General features: G+C 47.8%; 1 protein-coding gene across 5 annotated transcripts in view; it reads right to left on the bottom strand.

The window, feature by feature from the left end:
- The window catches only part of Zfhx3 (zinc finger homeobox 3), a 235,895-nt gene that overhangs the window by 186,127 nt on the left and 33,798 nt on the right, over positions 1-15,970 (bottom strand). For 2 of the 5 annotated variants that reach the window (XM_051169207.1, XM_051169209.1), the window contains exon 1: positions 3,454-4,234. The exons of the other annotated variants lie outside the window; for them this stretch is intronic. The gene's annotated coding sequence lies outside the window, so the exon portion shown is untranslated. Of the gene's footprint in view, positions 1-3,453; positions 4,235-15,970 lie in introns of those variants that run through there. 5 annotated transcript variants of the gene reach the window in all.

Raw genomic sequence — 15,970 nt, 5'->3', positions numbered from 1 at the left:
CAGCTAAGGGGTTCTCAGACTTGAGTCCAGCGCGCCTTTTTCACATTTATTCTCTAGCGAGCCATCCACGGCCATGGTCTGGCGTGTTCTTCATGGCGCTCGGGTGAATATAACATGCCCTGTGTATGTTTGAGCAGCATTAACTAGTACCCATTGTATTTCCTTAGACCTTACTGCTTGGGGCGAGGCAAGAGCAGGTGCGTTAACAGTTTCACCCAGAGAGCCCACTCAAAAATGTAAACCAAACAGCACAGGATGCACAGACTCCAAAACACAACAAAAGCAATGCTCCAAGTTGTCACATTCTCTCAGGCTGAGCAAAAGTGACTTTCCTAACAGTCAGCCACAGAGCCACCAACCATCCGAGCACCGCGTCCTGGTTTCCTTTCTGTACCTAGCTGGTTCTGTGCTAAGCGTCCTCTCTACGGCAAAGGCTCCTCTCCCTTCCTTCAGGCTTCCTGAGGAGGGTCGTGCGAAGGGTTATCAGCGTCTGTGACCTCTTCAGTCATCAATAGCCTTCTGCCTTCCCCATCCCCCAGCAAAGACAGGCAGCAGAGCCAGCTCTCAGCCTCTCCCCATTAAAGCCTTTCTCTGTGTCCGGCTATCACAGGAGGGTTGTTGAGCGAGAGGACCTCTGGTTGACCTCTGCTGACAGGCTCAGAGCCCCCTCTGTCCACTGATCTAATGTCAGGCAGGGTAATTAGCCACCATGCAGTAATTGCAGCTTCTAACTGTGCTGGGCCAAGGATGCACACACACAAAAAAAAAAATCCCCTTGAGGGGCCCTGTCAGATACCCCCACCACCACCCTCCCCCAGCCCACGCAGATGCATCTATCTGCTCACGGGCAAAAGGAAGCAATCAGCAGCATTGCTCAAAGAGGCCAGCACTTTTCAGGGATTAATTAAAGTGGGACTTGGGTAAAGGAGTTAGGGAGCCACAAAAGAAAACTGGTAAACAAAGGCCAAGTGGCCAAGGAAGATGTCTAGGGCTTGCTTGGAGGAGCCTATTCAGGGGAACACAAGCTCTCAAGCTAGACAGGCATGCACCATGATGTTTCATCTCAGCCTCAGAAGAAATGTGGGACTTAGCCTTGGGGAAGCATTAAGAGGAGATGCAAGAGGCAGGGGACCCAACACAGGCCTCCTTGGCCTACCTTAACCCTTCAGCCATGTCTAGCTTCTATCATCACTCCAACCCAGGCGTGAAGCACCGTTCACCTTAAAGGACACTTCTGAAGGAGTCTTCAGGGACCTGGGGTCCCGTTTATGCTTTAGGATTCTCCCAGACTACAACAGGCCACCTCCACGTTCTAGTCTGCCCTCATGGGAAATGGTGCCGGGTAAGGCGCAAAGTCTCCTCGGAGAAACTAAGAGGAGCACATCTCCGCGCACACACAGCACCAAGCCCTTACCCAGATTCAAACTTAAACATCCTCGCACTCTCCCCACCCGCCCAACAGCACCGATCACCCTTCTAAAGTGCCCACCTCCACTCCAATGTCCTTGGCCTGCTTTTTGCACTAAAGGTTCTGGGAGCTGCTCGTACCCATGACAACTCCTGGAAGTCTTTCCCTGGAAGAGGCAACAGGTTTAGAAAGTCACGCCAGCTTCCCACGCAGGCAAGACTTCCTGTCCAAGCAAGCCGGGAGACTGCACATCTCCTTTCCCCACCACAGTACTATCTGGTTTCCCAATGCACTCAGGACACCTCTGCATTGAATCCCGTTATGAAATCCAGGGTAGCAGCGGCATGGTGCTCGAATCCACCCTCCGTCTGCTTCTTCAAACAATTAATACACTTAATAACTCTGCCCCCGCCCACGCCGGAGTCCTCAGACGCCCCTCGATTAACCTCTCCCCACTCTGAGCAGTGGGTCTCACCAGCGTTCCTCGGCTCCCTATCACTTAATCATTTTTTAATCCGCAACAAGAACTTTGCGCCACACTGTGGTTTTGTTCTCTCTTAATCTTTTATGAGGGACCTTATGAAAAGCTTTTAGAAAATACAAGGAAATTTTGCCTACCAGGTCATCTTTATTATTTTAGAATTCTTTATGAAGAAATTACAGAGCTTAATGTTGTAAATGAATATTTAAAACTCAGCGTTCGCTTAGACATGCAAGTCTGACTCGGGTTATATTTAAGTTTCCGTATTATCATCTTCAGGAATATTCTTGTCTGTCTGCCTACAAGCCAAAAGTGACTCTCCCACCCTTGGCCCTAGGTCAGCAAAACCAACTTAGTACACATTCGCCACCACTGACACACACCGGTGACCTCAGAATAGTAATAGGTCAAAAGGCATCGGGTCCAGGAAGGGTCCACGTGGATGCAACAGCCTATCCGACTCCAGCCTTTTCTAGCTTTTCTCAGGAGGGTGGTGGGTAAACAGCTGGCCGGCCCATCAGCAGGGAGCCAGCCACAGCTGGACAGTGGCACAATCTCTGCCTTTAAACACTTGTTTGTTGTGGCTACTGTTCCCGGTCAGCACTCTGCGACCTGCTCCGCTCTGCGCTCCGCACTCTGGGGCAGCTTTTCCCCCTGACGGGAAAATTTAAGATGTACAAGGGGTGGGTGGGGGGTGTGTCTTTCTTGGTCATCTACATATTACTTTCTTGGAATGGCGAAAGGTAGCCCATTTAGCCAAATGTACATCTTTTCAAGACCTGGGCTCAAGAGCCGTGACATAATTTGGGAATTAATTTAAGAGCTTCCCTGTCAAGTAAGCCAGAGGCTCAAGAGATGCCACGTCAAGCCACCACACACCGCCCTCATCTCCAGTAGACGCCACAGCCTTCTTGGTCCATTTTCTGCTTTTAAAACTATACTTAGCCCAGGGCTTTGATCCAAACACTAAAAAACGGTAGTTAGTGCCCTGGACTGTAAGGCCAGAATACGAATGATAGTGAAATTAACAAGATCTAGGAAACAGTCTGTGGGCTCCAGAGGAACGGGTAGTTGTTTATACTTAAGTTAGACCATCTAGGCCAGTCTATCATGGGGCACCTATTAAGAGTCGCCCTAGCCAGTGAGATGGCTCAGGGTGTAAAGGTGTCAGCTGCCAAGCCTGCCCCTGCCCCACCCCACCCTGAGACCCACCCCCTTGTTCAAGTCCAAGGATCCGTGTGGCAGAAGGAGAGAACCGACTCCCAGAGCGTCCTCTGACCTCCCTACACTCAGCATGCCACAGGTGCACTCACATATTAAACAAAAACAAACAAATAAAATGTAAACTTTTTTTTAAAGAGTCCTCTAATTCTCCAAGCTCCTCTCCACTCCTGGAGCCCTAGAGGACAGAATAGGAACTGCAAGTCCCAGCAGGCACTCCATTATGGCAATGGAGCAGTTCAGCCTGCACTTAATGAGCTCTTGTAAGGAAGCAGGAAGTCTATAAAGTAATTTAAATAACTTCCAGTCCTGAAATAAAGGAAATTAAACTGCTGGCACAAACCTGTCTGATGGACAACTTCTTTGTCCGTCGGATCACATCCACAGTTACGGCTGTCATAGGCCTCTTCGCAAGGCCAGCCCCCAAATTCCTCGCCTATGAAACACACAAAGGCTTGTCAGTCCTCACAGCTCTCCCAGCCTCTGGCAGGGGCTGGTGTGGCAGGCAGCAAGCACACAGGAATCAGACCAGGAACCCCACACGGGGAGGTCTGGTACTCCGGCTGTAGGACCTCAGGCTCCAAGGGGCCTCAGCCCATCAGTGTGACATGGGGAAAGCTGGGATCCAGCCAAAGGACCTCTGAGATTGTAAGAGGGTCAAATGACCACAGAGCAAAATGAAAGGCAGTAAATGCTGGTATCATTTGAGCCACGCAGGGCCCTCGGGCCCTGGAATTTCTCAACCTTCTGTTCAAGAAGCCCCATCCCATCCTACTGTGGCTTTCCCTCCCTAGCAAGAATGTTTATTCTCAGTTTCTTCTGAGCCCTTAAGCACAGGTAAATATTTTCCAGGATAATGGTTAGTCCTACTGGACATCACTTACCTACAGGGCTTTCATCATCTATAAACGGGTGTGACCAGAGCACCAAGCAGATAGCTCTTTGATAAAGAACAGAACTCCACCACCCCTGTGGCTACCCAGACATTCACCAAATACCAATATGCTACCTATGAGCCTTCGACTTTCCACAAAGCAAGGCACATCTCATAACAAGGTGAAACTCGTGACACACAGTGAGTCTACAGGGAGGGGGCCAGACTCGAGGGGCTCAGGACCCCTCTCTGCACACACACGTAGCCTTGATTTCCCACCTGCGTCCCCTGCAAAGTGCACACTACCGTTTCATCTGGTGAATCGAAGATTCCAGAGGCTACAGGCTGTTTCTGGCTGAAGCGTCAAGTTTACTTTGCTGATAACAATCAACCAGGTATGAACTAGTCTGACCAGTACTGTGGACACAGGATCACCACAAAGACAGACTCAAAAAGAAGCTTAAGATCCCTTTCGCTTCGCTGTCGCTACTGACAGTCGGTCTGTGAATCCTCAACTCCTCCACAGGAAAGGCCAGGAATGAGGCAAGGCTTTCACTGCCGCTGACTAAAACGTTGCTGCCTCCTGGACAAGGAGGGGAGATGCCAGCATTCCTGAAAGAACCATGGTTCTTGCTCACAGAGAGAGGGGGGAGGGGCAGGGGGGACCCATCCAAGCCTCCTTTGAGAAGGAAAATGACCAACAGAAACACAGCCTTGCTCTCTAGAAAGACACTGGCACAACACAGCTAGAAAAGGATGGAGCCGGAAAGGCTGTTACATCCACGTGGACCTTCCTGGACCCAGTGACTTTTACTGCTTCGTTCCTCACACAGCTGGTAACTGAACCCAGGGCCCTGCAGGAAGCTCTTGACCTTCACAGACAGACCCCATGTGAAGCCACTCTGACAACCCCCAACAACTTCGGAAGGAGTAAGGCCTCCGTGTTCCACACCCTGGTAGCTGTGTTTTGATGCTTATGGCATTTGGAGGTTTTTTTGATCCCGGGGATTAGACCTAGGGCCTCATGTATGTTAAGGCCCCTATCAGGGTATTCTTGAAGAATTCAAGGCACTATCTCCTTTGGGGCCTGTGTAACCTGCATGATTGCATTCAGAGGGGTCCAGGGGCCTGCTTGAGCAATCGCTGTCTTTCCTTAAAGGTCTTGTAGGTTGAGCAACAGTTGTCCTTTACCCTGGAGGGCCGCTGGAACTCTTGAGCAAGCCTCATCCCACCCCCCCCCCCCCCCCCCCCAGGACTTCCCGCGATCCAGCCTCCCAGTCCCTGCTCACCAAAAGGCACTGGAAACTCACAAGTATGAGGAAAGCTATATTCCTGGCTGTAGTCTGGCTGTAGCTGGAGAGGCTGCAATCTGAGGACAGTCTGTCACCAGGAGCTTAAGCCAAGAAGCAAATACAGATTGTTCACCATGAAATTACTTACAGCACTCCCCACTGACCAAAAAAAACAAACCCCACCCCCACCCCACTGACCAACCACCACAAACTATGCTTCATCTAAGTCAGCGGTTCTCAACTAGGGGGTCATGGTGACCCACCCTTTCACGGGGGTCACCTAAGACGGTCTGAGGACACAGATACTTACATCTTGATTCATAACCATACCAAACTTAACACTTATAATAAAGAGAATAATTTTATGGTGGTGGTGAGGAAGATCACCACAACACGAGGAACTGAATTAAATGATCAGAGACAGCATTAGGAGGGTTGAGAACCACTGCTCTAAATCTCCCACCTAAAACAGAAGCTACCGTCGCTAACATGATGGCTGAGGCCTGGAATTGTAATACCCAGGAGGCTGAGGCAAAGGGCATTGCCATGAGTTAGCTCACATACCAACCTGACCTACATTATCAAGATCCTGGCTCAAAAACAAACGAATATGGGAGCCACCTGTAGAATTTTAAACTTCCCAGTAACTATATACATATATACATTGATATTGGTTTTTCAAGGCAAGGTTTCTCTCTGTAGCCGTGGCTGTCCTGGAACTCACTCTGTAGACCAGGCTGGCCTCGAACTGACAGAGATCTGCCTGCCTCTGCCTCCCGAGTGCTGGGATTAAAGGTGTGTGCCACCACTGCCCTGCTAGTAACCGTATTTTTAAATGAAAGAAAAAAGGAAAGGTAAGGTGGATGGTAATGTATTTTACTCATCCCACTTGTAGCATCTGATCTCAAATGTAATCAATTCAGATTTTTATTAAGGTGTGCCCTCCTTTCTTAGATAAAATATGAAATGTATTTGATGGCCCCCATAACATCCTACGTTGTGCTCAGGGGCCACATCTGACCAGTGGCCGCTGTACTACGTGACTGAAGGCTCAGGCCCCTCTGCTGATGAGATCTTAGACTCCTGAGTCTATTCTGGCCTCTCTGTGATGGTTCACATGTGCTCGCTTTACTCACCGACACTACAAAACTCCCACTAGAGATTCTTTGCCACAGCACACTCACAACGGCATTAGGACGAGGTGTCACCGAGTTAAGCTTGCTGGTGCTAGAGCGACCAGACTTTCAAGGAGCCCTGTACAACTTATTGATTACATTTGAGACCAGATGGCCTATTAGATCTTTTCTCCAGGACTTATCCATCATTAAACTCAACTCTGGGGTTTCGTGATTTCAAAGTAACCCTGTGTCTTCAGCCACATGGAACTAACTCTGCGCTGGCCACACAACCTAAGCATGATCACACCAAGCCACTTCTGCCCTCGTCACATACACAGCTTGACCCGAAACACGCAACTGATTGGCTGCGGTGATGTCTTACATAACCATAAGAGAGAGACACAGGAAAACTCTACAGGCTTTGTAAGCTCAGTCCAGGGTTGGGCAAGACTGGGTCAGCTCTGACCACTCCATCTACTCCTGCACAGAATGCACTCCATGCAGAACAGGCTTCCAGGGCCAGGCAGGAGCAGGCCCCACGCGAGCCTGCAGGCACACGGCGTAAAGCAACTCTGGAGGGAGGCCATTTTCTTTACACCATCCAAAGGAACTGCACATCTCCTTCCTGGATTTGGACTGACCCCCATCCACCACAGCTCATGACTGGATCTAGAAAGCATCACTGGCAGCCTAAAGCTTCCTCCGTCCAGATTCCTCTCTAAGTGCAGGGCAATCGGGGGAAAACGGAAACCAGAACACCATTCATTCTCTTCTGGCTCCCTGTTCTGGCTGTAGGCAAGAAAAGGTGTGTGCCGAGCCTCAGAGCAGGCCAAGGCTGGCCTTCCTTCCCAGAACCCCACAGGGGACGGAGCTGGCTCCCCTCCTACAGGTTCAAAGGAACGCTTTGCAACAGGTGGAGGGCCATGCCCAACTAAGAGTCCTGAGCAAAAACGAAGAGTGAGGCGCACTGCGTGCCCACGCTCTCTCCGACACCCAACAGCCTCAACTGTCCCATCCGCGAGGGTCTCTAGACCTGTCCCCAGGGCACCGAAGTGAGGGACAAAGAGCATGTGGAGAAGGGAGGAAGGAGGCGGCTCTCGCTGGCGAGCTGATGGGTGTGAATGCTGAGTATTAATTAAAAGCCATCTGGGAACAATGGGCTTTTCATACTTGGAGCCTGCACTGCACAAAGCTCAGTTTGTTCTAAAGGAGGACTCTCCTTTGCTTCCCCCCCCCCCCTTACTCATTTCCTAGGGTTGTGGCAATGTCTGGCACCCAGCTCAACCCACTGGAGTATCCTTTCACCAGAAAGACATGCCAGGCCAGCCTCCTCCTCCTTGACTGCCTAATGGCTACATGCAGCCACCAGAAGGGACAACGGCAGGAAGCTCGTCTACTCCAGCCCATGGCTTCCAAGGCTCCTGGGTGTTTCCCTACATAGCTGCCTAACCCGCAGAAACACACTGGGCATCCGCAGAGGCCCAACACCCATGTCCTTCTCAAATTACACTGCATGTACCACACCCAGCAGACACAGGGCACAGAATCATGGGTCGAAGTGTCCAACCAAGGCCTAACTGGGAAAGGGTGGAAGACAGATATCAGACACTGAGATGAGTCCCTCTTCTACACCACAGACTCCTCCAATGAAGGCATTTTTTTTTTCTTTTAAACTCAGAGTGGGAACAGGAGGAGGAATAAACAGTGAACATATGCTCATCACAGTTTAACCAACCATGACATCATTTATCCCCCAGGCAAGTCACCATCACAGGAACACCCCCACCCCACACCCGGGCACTCTTCTCCCAGGTAGTCCTTTCTCCTCTTGGGCTAGAGCTATAGGTATAGTGATCGCTTCTCACCAACAGAATGCAAGCAGAACAGAACAGAAGCCACAGGCTGTCATTTCAGAAATGAGGTTACAAAAGCCAAGTGTCGTGTTGGAAGCCACTCTGGACAGGGCAGCGTGCCCTTTGGTGAAGAAGCAACAGAGGCCTTTGCCTGAAAGTCCTTGGGGAAGTACATAGCAAGTGGGTTCAGAAGTGGGTCCTTCCTGAGTCAAAGCTTTAGAGAGGACCGCAGCCCAGGACAACACTCTGAATCACCCTCAAGAGAAAGTTTAACCTGGAAGATGTAGCCAAGTCCCACCCTGTTTACAGCAAAGAATGGAAGGTTGACTGGCAGTGCGGCAATGAATAACTGATATACACCTTTGTTTTTTTTTTTTTTTTTGTTTTTTTTTAACAGGCAGACACTCTTGCTCTGTGGCCCATTAACACTGCAATCCTGCTTCTGCCTCCCAAGTCCTGGGATTACGAGCTGGTACCATGGTGCCCAGACCACTCCTCGGTTTTACAACAACAACAACAACCAAAAAAGAAAAAAAAGACAAGCTTAAGTGAGGGCACCATGGGATTGCTACTTAGGCCACAGGTGATAGCTGCTTTCTACTCGCATTTTGTTCCACGCAGTTGTCACATTACAAAACGTAACTGGGGCCTCTCCTCCTTCCCAGGTGATGACTGAAGAACTCACAGTCATGCCTGAAAATGAAAAGGTGCCAGATAGCTTCACAACATGACAGCCAAAACAGGGAGAAAAAAATGGTCTAGGGTAACTCCGTTCACTAGTCAAGAAATTGACACCTGAAGTCAGAGACAGCCCTTGACCCCACTATGCCCTGTGGCCACCCAGGACTCTAGGTGGCTCCAGGCAAAACATGCCAACCATAACCACGAAAACTTGACTATCTACCTTCATCCACCCTTTGGTGCACCCAATGCCTGATCTCGAGCTGGTCACACGTAGACTGGTTGACATATGAGTGGGGACACGGTCCTCATCCGCACAGAGGTACTCCCTGCTCACCCAGCTTATGCGGAGTCCTAATTTTACGTTCAAATCCAGGAGGACAGGCAACCATCTCTACTTAGAGAGCTAGCCTAAGGAGGTCTCTAGGAGGGCTCTCCAAGCCTGCATGTCATTAAGACTTCCGTTATTTTTACAAACACATACCATAGATGCTTACAGTAAATATCATAAATAATTAAAGCTAAGTAGCCTGAGGACGTTCTGTGCCGTGCTCTTGCTGCTGACGTTCTCACTAATTCACAAGACTGAACCAACGCCATCAGGCCTCCAGACAGGACCACAGCCCAGTGCTGTTCAAATGGTTCTACGTTCCCACCAACTTCCAAACATTTTTATTTTCTGCGCTGTGTAACAGAAGCTGGGCACGGTGCCTCAGAGGCCTGTCATCCAGTCCTGGGAAGACTGCTGTAGACAGATAGCCTGCCTTGGACCAGTGAGTTCCAGGTCAGCCATGGGCTATAGATCAAGACCACCTCTCAAATCACCAAAAGCAGGGCAGGCAAGATGGGGCCTAAGCTAAAAAAGCGCTTGCTACAAAGGCCTGACAGCTTGAATTTGATCCTTGGAACTCAAAGATGAAAAGAGGTAACTGGGCTTAACAAAGGTATCCTCTGACCTCAGCGTGCAGAGGTGCACGTGCGCACAAGCACATGCGCGCGCACACACGCGTGTGCGCTAAAACAAAATAAAAAGTAATGGATATTAACTTGTTTAAGGTTCAGAAAAGAATATTAAACGTGTCTAGTGATGAGCTCAACAGTTACAGAACTGGTTCTTCCAGAGGATTGGGTTCAATTCTCAGCAGCTCACAGCCATCTGTAACCCCAGTCCCAGGGAGTCTAATGCCTTCTTTTGGCTTCCAAGGGCACCAGACACACATGTGGTCCACAGAGAGACATGCAGGCAAAAACACCCAACCCCCGCACGCCCCCCCCCCGAAAAAAAAAAAGATAGCCAACATCCCACTACCTGAAAAATAACTGCTCATTAACTATTTTTATAGGCATTGTAATCTTTAGCCTCTCCTTCATATGTATTTTAATTAAACTGAAGTTCTATGGCACACACAGCCTTCTGTTTAGCGGATGTCACCATCTTCCTATGCTTGTAAGTATCTGCCATGTGCACGTGCCACAGTTCAAACCAATTCTCTGTAAGATCTTCGGATTGTTTGCATTTTCACAATTATAAATGGCAAAAAAATCTTCATTCGTAAGTTTCTCAGGCACAACCCTGATGATTCCCTTATTACAAATGAAGCTGCTGGGCCATGAAACTGACTCCCAAATGCAGAAGATGACTAAGAGCACAGAACATGTGTCCTGATGTCACCCTCACAAAGCTGACACTCTGCCAGGGAAAATGACTTTAAAAAATAAATTTTAGCACCTTCAATCCAAGCCCTCAGGAGGTGGAGACAGGCAGATCTCTGAGGCATAAGACAGCCTGGCTTAGGAAAAAAAAATGAGTTCTGGGGCAGCCAGACCAACATTGAAGAAACTTGTTTCAAAGAAAAAGAAAAGAAGAAAAGGAAGAAGAAAGAGAAGAGAAAGAAATGTAAAATGTTTATGTATATGTGTGTGTATATATAATGTATATATTTTATGTGTATATATAAGTATAAATTATATTTAGTTAGAAGACAGCCTGGTCTTTATATTGAGTTCCAGACCAGACAGAGGCCCTGCACCCTCACCACCTATACCCGCGCACGCGCGCATGCACACACACATACACACACACACACTTCCCTAAATGACATATGGAAGTGGGGTCAAAAGAGAAAAAGTCGAACAGAGTAAAGAGAAACAGCAGTCTGGAGTAGAACAAGCTATACAATTAAACAAACACTACTGGCCAAGGATTCTGCCATACTGGACCATGCACGCTGCTGCCTACACAGCTTATACTAGCTTTTCTACATTTCACTGGCAGAGAGCATTTGTTTTATACAACTAAATTTAAATAATCCTTAACTTAAAGTAATGAACTGCTGGTCACCCAGTTTTCGAATGACCTGACCTTAATGTGGGTAAGTTACCCTTTTCATGTGTTTGGCCTGTTTTCTACTGTCTTTAGCCATCCACAATTTTAAGAGCTCTTCACAGATCGAATATACTGATAACAGTTTGTCAATTACACGAGTCAGAAACATCTCTTCCCAGTTTGGCAGATACCTTTAAATTTTGCTAATCATCCCCACCATGTAGAAGTTTGGCGCGGGGGGGGGGGGGGGGGGAGGGGGGGCACGGACACAGGGGGAATTGTGCACACGCACTGAACCTGGAGCTCATCCCTTCTGCTAGACTGGGTGACCAGTGAGCGCTGGGAGTCCTCCTGTCTCCATCTCCCCAGTGCTGTAATTATGAGCACATGTCACCTGCGCTTAGCAACTTGACACAGCTTCTGGGGAACTAAGTGGAAGGCTTGCAAGAGGAGAGGGGTTTACCAAACCAGCCATCCTCCTGGATCCTGTCTTGCTTTTAAATACAGGGTGTTTTTTACCATATAGCCTGGGCTAGCCTCAAACTCCTTATCTCAAGCTGACCTTGAACTCATAATCCTTAGCCTCCTGGCACTTTTTCATTCTAGTAAATCAGTATCACCTGTTCGAATTCTTCACAGGAAGTGCTGGGCCTGAGCGCCCTGCTCTTGGGCATACTCAGACGAACCGGGTTTATACTTCCTGCTCTTTCATGATTTATCCCCAACAACTTAAGCGGGGCTGGCGCTGTGTGCCAAGGAGGAATAGCTGCGGCCAGAGAATCTTTCTGAGGCTGGCGGGCTTTTAACCAGCCACCGGATCGGTCGGCATTGCAAGTCTACTGGACTGGGCAAGCTTCTGAAGCTCTCCAAACTTCAGTCTCCTCGTCTCAAAAGCGAGAAGCAAACTACTTCATATTTTTCTTTCTTTTTTCTTAAGATAGATATTATACAGAAGTTTATTATACACGCAAGGGGAGAGAAGGAAGGGGGGTACCCCATACAGAGAAGGGGGTGGGGGTAGAGGAAGAGAGGAAGAAAGAGGAGGAGGGAGAGAGGTGAGACAGAGATGAGAGAGAAAGGGGGTAAGAGCTAAGAGAGCTGTATTTTTCTTAAGAGGAATGAATGATCTAAATCCATGGGAAATGTTATCACGGCACTTGGCACTTGAAGGTAGCAAAGAGCACAACTAGCAATCTAATTCCTTCCACTTACTCCAAATGCTGTCTTTGTTGGGTCTGCTGCCATTTGATTCCACTCCACTGTGCGGGCTCGGTAGCCCAGTTTTCCCTAGCTGTCGGGGCACTTATTTATTGCGTTTTTCTTTTTTCTTAAATTTTCCTTTGTAACTCAACTCCTTAATCAAATTTCAACATATCTGAGTGTTCTAGGAAGACAGTAACATCTACAAAGGATTTCCATAGCTTCTTCTTAACTATTATTTGACTCTGGTCTGCTGGCCAAGTCAATAAGGCAGGAAAAAGAAATGAGCTGTATTTGTTCCCTTCCCCATTTCAAAGGCTGCGCGCCCTGCTCCACTAGGAAGTCTGGGGCCCTTGAGCGAATGCAATGCCTTGGTAGCAAGCTAGAAGAACTAAGGGCAAGGACACACGTCTTTTTAATGCAAATGCGTCTCTTTGCTCTAGTTACACGGTCACTGCAGGAGAAGACATACGAACACTGATCCCTCCGTTCTTTCCCCGGATGAACCCTCTGCCTATGTGTGTAACTATTATGTATTACCTAGTATTTCTGCACCTACGTTAATGCCTGAGTAATCTCTTTTCCTTGAGACAGGATCTAAGTGTCAAATTCAGTAGTTTCCTGCCTTGTTCTCTCATGTCCAATACTCCAGGGTCATGCCACTACAGAGCGTGCGTTCTCCTCACCTCTGGACACTCTCTGTGACAATGCCAGTTCCCAGAGCTGTGATAATTTTGTAAAGCTGACTGCAGTGCTGTGTTTTGTTTTCCTAAGGTCTGGGAACATTTACAGAACAGGCAATTATTTTGTCTGCTCAAGTTTGAAGAACTCACCTCACCCACTAAACTCACTGTAATCCAGGCCCTTTTGTGGCTAGCTTTTGGTTGTTTTATTATATTCATTCATATTCTCCCATCTCTTCTCTCCTCTCCCCTTCTCCCATCTCTCCCTCCCCCCCCCCCCCCCCCCCCCGCCCAATTCCTGTTCAACTTCTTCTTTCCTAGTTCCTGGTTTCAAACTTTTAAATGTCTGAGTCATTTCCCTAAAATAGACTCCTTCACTGGGATTTTCACATTTGTATTTTAAGTTACTGTACTTTATCTCACAAAACAAACATTTCATTTCAAATTCAACTTAGAAAGGTACCTTTTTTTTTTTTTCCATGATTGCACCTTGGTTTTAGTTTTGCATATTTGGATTTCTCTTTTCCTATTTAGATACCGTAACAATTTACCTAGCCTTTTTTATTTTCCCCCCAAATAAGTAGCTCTTGGATTTATTAGTTCAAATGTTTCTATTTACCCAACTCATAAATTTCACTTGTTTTTTTTTTTTTTATAATTTTCTAATTCACTTTTATTTTATGTACATTTGTGTCTGACTGCCCGCATGTCTAAGTGAGGGTGTCAGGTCTCCTGGAACTGGAGTTAGAGACAGTCTGAGCTGACATGTAGGCGCTGGGAATTGAACCAGGATCCTCTAAAAAAGCAGTCAGTGCTGACAACCACTGAGCCACCTCTCCAACCCCATGTTTCTTATAACTCTTTCTCAAGATATCTTTGTACTTACTCTTCCTAACTCTAAATTGAATGCTAAATCCAGTTACTCTCCCATTTTAATAATGGAAAGGCTTAAAGCTATAAAATGTGCCCCTAAATCCAAGCTTGGCAGTGACCCTACATCTTGGATCTGTGAACTTTGGTGTTCTCCTCGCCAATACAGAAGCAGTTTTACTACTCCTCACACTTCCACCCGAGTGTGATCAGGGGAACATGTTAGTTCTGGCTTTTTAACAAAGGGTCTCAAACGTAGGCCAGGCTGACCTTGAAAGTTTTCTGAAGCTGATGACGACCTTGAACCTCTGATTCACTGGCCACCATTCAAGTGCTGAGATCACAAGCATGAGCCACCATTCCCAGGGCTTTGTGCGTGCTAAGCAAGCACTCCCATCCACTGAGCTCACCCCAGGCCCCTTGTAGCTAATTAATGAGCAGTGTGTCTCTCAATGGATGAAATAAAACACAGAAATCCCAAATATATTACCCAGTCAGTGTTCACCCTTTCTTAAAGGAAAGTGAGAGATGGGTTTCACTGACTAAGCCTTGGCCCTATGATGTTACAGCTAGGCTTAAGAAGAGAAAAGGCAGATTGAAAAATGACCTCCGATTCTGTAATTTCTACAATTTCCAAGTTTGGGAAAAATAGGATCTTGGGGGGATGGGGGCACGGGTGGAGAATAAACCTTATGAGTTCACTGGGATTCAACCAGCCTGCTGTTTGGAAACCTCCAATTCATAGGATGAAGCTGGGGGGACAAACGGTCCAGCTTTCCCTGTCCATCCTCAGCCTCTCCTGCCTTGCCAAATGCTGCCTGTGACTCTCTCGTGATGCAGAGCCCAGTACTGCTCCAAGTGAATGTCAATCTCAAATTAACTGAATTAACTTGTGATTAAAAAAAAAAAAAGTCTTCGCCACATCCACTCCTTTCCTTCCCACAGACTTTGTCACTTCGGGGGGGGGGGGGGGGGGAAGAAAATGGACTCTATAAATCAGTTTTTCAATTTACGTTGAAGGAATCTGTTTCCTACTTTCTAATTTCTGCAACTGGGAAATTCTGTCTTTTATGTTACCCTATAATGAAGGGTGCCGGTAAACAGAAATCCACACGCCCGCACACGACAGATTATTACATTGTACAGAACTGCAAACACCACCAAGTTACGTGCTCTTGGGAGCATTGTTGGTGAGGTGTGGCTATTTAATGCCTCATCTACTTTTTTAAAAAATTCATTCCATATGGATGAAAAATGAGCACACTGGCTTGAATATGGGAAAAACAGAAAATGTAATCATATATTACTTAAAATCTATAACGTTTTATGCAAAGATAAGGGAGCAGTAGCCAAGCTTGGGGGTTTAGAGCCTCTCAAAATACAAAGGGCATTACCTCACTGCAGGCCGTCAGTCTCCACCCTCACACTGGCTAGAGACAGGCAGCCCAAGTCAAGGCCTTCTCTTTGCACTTTTATTTTATTGAAGGGGCGGGGGGAGTGAAATGGGGAAGGCACATGCTGCCAGGAGGTGAGAGAACAACCTACATCACCCTCCCATCAGGCCTGTGCAACATGCAGCCCCTTTTACCCCTTGAGCCATGCCGCAAGTGCCCTTTTGCAGTTTTTGACTCTGTAAGCATGTCTCAAGCACACCCAATGCCTGCGGGCTTCCATGCACAGTAGAATGTTCCATGGCATCACGCATGGCCCCAGCTGAGGAAACCTGCAGCTCCCAACACAGAGCAGAGAGCACTCTGAGAGGTCAGAGTGGATAGCCACTCTCCCTCCTGAGGCCAGGCCACCCTGCAGAACCTAGCAAAAAAGCCCCAACTATAGGGAAGGAAACCACCCCATCTCCTGCCCCAGCAAACCCAGTGTGCCACAGTCACATTTCCCTAGAGGTTCAGCACCCCCTGTGGCTAAGACAAAAGACAGACCACAGGAAAACCAACTGCCCTTTTGG

This window comes from Acomys russatus, chromosome 26 (genome assembly GCF_903995435.1).
Source record: "Acomys russatus chromosome 26, mAcoRus1.1, whole genome shotgun sequence".
In the NCBI taxonomy this organism is placed as follows: domain Eukaryota; kingdom Metazoa; phylum Chordata; class Mammalia; order Rodentia; family Muridae; genus Acomys; species Acomys russatus.
Note: the sequence above shows the minus strand (reverse complement) of the source record. Positions and strands in the feature narration are given on the sequence as shown.